The 4,319-nt window shown below is 46.5% G+C and overlaps 1 non-coding gene across 1 annotated transcript; it reads left to right on the top strand.

Moving 5' to 3' along the window:
* The first annotated feature begins 3,158 nt into the window (after positions 1–3,158).
* Positions 3,159–3,228, top strand: TRNAV-GAC (transfer RNA valine (anticodon GAC)). The gene has a single exon. It is a non-coding gene; the product is annotated as a tRNA-Val (tRNA).
* The last annotated feature ends 1,091 nt before the right edge of the window (positions 3,229–4,319 follow it).

Raw genomic sequence — 4,319 nt, forward strand, 5'->3', positions numbered from 1 at the left:
TTCATCCGCCAGTGTGTGGAATATCCTCTCATTGGATGTCAAGGAGGTAAGTAACTCTACAACTTTTGGAAGGCAGCCCTGTATAGGGAAGTTTGTAATGTTTGATGTTTTATTATGCTTTTATATTTGTTGGAAGCTGCCCAGAACCTCTGGGGCAACCCAGTCAGATGGGCGGGGTACTCCAGATTCTGCTGCATATTTTTGGTCCCTGAAAAACGCTTCTCGAGAAACTGGTTTCATTCTTAAACTAAAAGCTCATTGCAGATTCATTCTGCGTTACCGTGCAATGTTTGAAAACACATGTAGGTAAATCCAGGAATGTGGGGTGTAGCCATAGTCAACCAATGACGTTGTACCAAGTTTGCAATCACGACTTTCTTCTTCATTCGCCTCGGGCATGTGCAGGGAGGAAAAGGCGTGAATCATGTAATCAAAGGGGGGAGTTTTCAAACGCATATTTAGTAACCACACCCACATTTGCAGATGACAGGATCCAAAATCAATCTTTGTCTGTTATTGTTTGCCACCATGGACATCATATGGAAGGGTGGAGAGAATAAATATAGAGATATGGTTGACCTGTCTAATTTCCAGTTTGTTTGCTTTTTTGGCAAGCGGAAAACCAGGTACACCAGATTTTGAGGTTTGAAGAAAGGTTGGAGAGATGCTATAAACGACTGAATCTCTAATGGCAGGAAGGAAAACCATTGGAGGGGGGGAAGTTTGAGGCAATTTTCCAGGAGCCGTTTTGCATCACCTTCTTTCATAACAAAATGCATTTGCACACATGATGCAGTCAGCCAGTTCCAAAGTCCATACATTACTTAATTAATTACTCATTTTAATTACTCAATCACTTCCAGTGATGCTTAATTGCACTTGGTTTCTTAATTATGTGGCTAGCTTGCTGTTTATAACCCACAATCTGCAAACCCTCTCTGCAAAAGAGATTCACACATAGAAGCAGGATTATGTATGTGACGCCTGAGCAGATTCACACTCATGTCTATACTTATAAGTTTTGGAGGAGGGAAGTGCCCCTCCCCCCAAAAAAACCCTAGAATGGTCGAATTTTGATTTTTGGGGGATATGAAGGGAAAATACAAGCTGCAGAGGAATTCCTGGGCTGGTCTATGCAAAATAACCTGGCCAATAGGTTCTCAGGGCAATCAAGAACAAGAAAAACAGCAATTAAAAATCAGAATAAAACTGGGCAATAAATTAAAGCAATTAAACACAGTTGATTAAAACAAGAAAGGTCGAGGGATTCAAAGGTCTGGGAGAATAAAAAGAGAAATTTCCTTAGAGGGGGCACCACCAATGAAAAAGTCCCTTACCCAGAAGTAACCAAGTCAAACAAATACAGTTGGATCTACTAGTGGCTCTTTTCTGTTATTGTTGTTTGTTTGTTTGTTTGTTTGTTGTTGTTATTGTTTAGTCGTTTAGTCATGTCCGACTCTTCGTGACCCCATGGACCATAGCACGCCAGGCACTCCTGTCTTCCACTGCCTCCCGCAGTTTGGTCAAACTCATGTTCGTAGCTTCGAGAACACTGTCCAACCATCTCGTCCTCTGTCGTCCCCTTCTCCTAGTGCCCTCCATCTTTCCCAACATCAGGGTCTTTTCCAAGGATTCTTCTCTTCTCATGAGTTGGCCAAAGTATTGGAGCCTCAGCTTCACAATCTGTCCTTCCAGTGAGCACTCAGGGCCGATTTCCTTAAGAATGGATAGGTTTGATCTATCCATTGTTTGTTATTAAAACACATTTATTCAAAAGTTACAATACAGCTTCATCCACTGCCACAATATTGCAGACTGATTGCTCCAATCCTCAATCCCTCATCACTGCCACGTTAGCTCACCAAATACCCTCAGTAGGAACCCAACTACTGATCTGATTTACTAGACATTTTCAATTGTTGGGTAATAATGTGGGTGGCACTGTGGTCTAAACCACTGAGCCTTTTGTGCTTGCCGATCGAAAGGTTGGCAGTTCGAATCCCCACGACGGAGTGAACTCCTGTTGCTCTGTCCCAACTCTTGCAACCTAGCAGTTCAAAAGCACGCCAGTGCAAGTGCGGTAGATAAATAGGTACCGCTGCGGCAGGAAGGTAAACAGCCTTTCCATGCGCTCCGGTTTCCATCACAGTGTTCCATTGCGCCAGAAGTGATTTAGTCATGCTGGCCACATGACCCAGAAAGCTGTCTGTGGACAAACACCGGCTCCCTCAGCCTGAAAGCGAGATGAGCACTGCAACCCCATAGTCGCCTTTGACAAGGGTCCTTTACCTTTTTACCTTAATAACTAGTCTAGCTGCTGTGAACAGGGAGGAAATTCATTCTTTAAAGAGTAGACTTTGGGATCAAATCTAGTGATAGTAAGGCAAGCGCCGAATTAGGAGAGAGAGATTGTTTAATGATTTTGGACGTCAGAGAAATGACTTTTCCCCAAAAGGCATGGACCACAGCTCACATTCTTGATCAGAGGAGAAGAGCCAATAGAAGGCTCACACAGGTCCATATGGTACAGAAGGAGCATGCAGAAAGCAGGATAGAGAGCTAAAGAGCCTTGGCCATTACACAATAACTCAGCACAGGACATAGCCAATCACTTTGTACCGACTGGGAGATGTTAGGTCAAAATTCCTGAAGCTCACAGTTCCCCCTAGCAAGAACTCTTGCTTCCTTAATTTAGTCTCTGCATCTATTTAATATCGGCCAGCAGGAACGAGCATCATTTTTGTTAGGGAACAACAGGGACAGAGGACCTGGGCTTCTGTCCTCGGGTTGAAAGGCCGCTCATGCTGTTCTTTTCAAACAAAATACTCTCGCTGCAGAAAACCTGGACAAAAGGTACATCTGGTGTTCTGGAAGGCAGTGATTACAAAAAGCAAAGATCAATATAGAAGAGGAACTTGCAGCTCTCTGGGCCCTGTTCCCTGAACCTGTAGCCGATGGTCAGGAATGATGGGAGTTGCAGTCCAACAACACCACATGGTGGGATCGGGTTTCCCCATTCCTGACACAGACCTAGGGGCCACAGCAAATTGAGATGGAGACCCCTATTTGTATCACATGCATGACTCCCTAAAGGCAGGCTTGCTTTGATTTTGGCGTGTGTGATTCTGAAGTTGCAGCTTCTTATTCTGTGGATAGCTGGATAGCTCAGTTGGTTAGAGCATGGTGCCGACAACGCCAAGGTTGCAGGTTCGATCCCTGTGTGGAACAGCTGCCTATCCCTGCATGGCAGGGGCTGAATTAGATCAGGGGTCAGCAGACTTTTTCAGCAGGGGGCCGGTCCACTGTCCCTCAGACGTTTGGGGGGGGGGGCTATATTTGGGGGGGGGTATGAACAATTTTCACCCACTTGCAAAGAGGCCTGAAGATGCTTCACTTTACCTGTCCCAGTTGTTGTCCCAATAGCCGCAGTTGGGCTTCTCCAGCCAGGCAGGCACCATGGCGGGGTAGGGGGCTGCGCTGGCTAGCAAAGACAGAAGCAGCAGCCCCGGTGGAGGAGCCACGGACAGAGGTAGCGGAACCGGTGCATTGCCGAAGCTGCTGCTGCTTCCAGAGAGGTCTGGAGAGTCTGGAGATGACCTTTATCTCAGATTCCAGAGAAAGAGAGGGGTGGCGGTGGGAGAGGGTGGGAGGGAGCACCACTCCAAGAATCCATATATTGAAACCACAAGTTTCCTCTTCTCCATATGGAACAGGTGACACCCCTAGACTCTCTACACAAGAAATCCAATTCCCCTGCTTTGATCACCTGCTCTGCCTTTTGCACTTTGATGGGCCTTGATCAGCCTGCCTGGCAACCCCTCACATCTCTCTGCCGCAACTGCCCCAATTTGGGGGTTTGGGTGCTTAGCGGAGCCTTTCATCTCTTTCCTTCCTTAATCAGAACCGCGCCAAGCGGCTGTTCTGTCGATCACATGCCCAGAAATAGAAGAGAACGAAAGAAGAGAGCAGTAAAGCGAGCCCAGTCCCAAATGCCTGCTTTGAGTTGCCAAATATTCAACTAGCCTCTGCAGCTGTGCCTTGAGTACCAGCTTGATGTAACAGATCTTAGCTGGCAAGAACAGCTACGGCATAGACTCTGCTGCAACGAGCTTTGCCTGCTGATTCCTGCAGGCCAAGCTGCTGTCAAAAGGCACAAGAGCAGGCAGGGTGCTTTTCTGCTTTGTGGTCAGTTGGCAACGTTATGTCAGCAAGAGGACGGAAGCGCAGACTCTTGCTAATTTGCCGCATGGCAAATTCACTGAAACGTATGCAATTTTTTTAAAAAACCACTCACCTTCTCCTAACAACGAGACAGGCAA

The sequence above is a fragment of the Zootoca vivipara genome, chromosome 2 (genome assembly GCF_965207765.1).
Source record: "Zootoca vivipara chromosome 2, rZooViv2.hap1.1, whole genome shotgun sequence".
Lineage (NCBI taxonomy): Eukaryota > Metazoa > Chordata > Lepidosauria > Squamata > Lacertidae > Zootoca > Zootoca vivipara.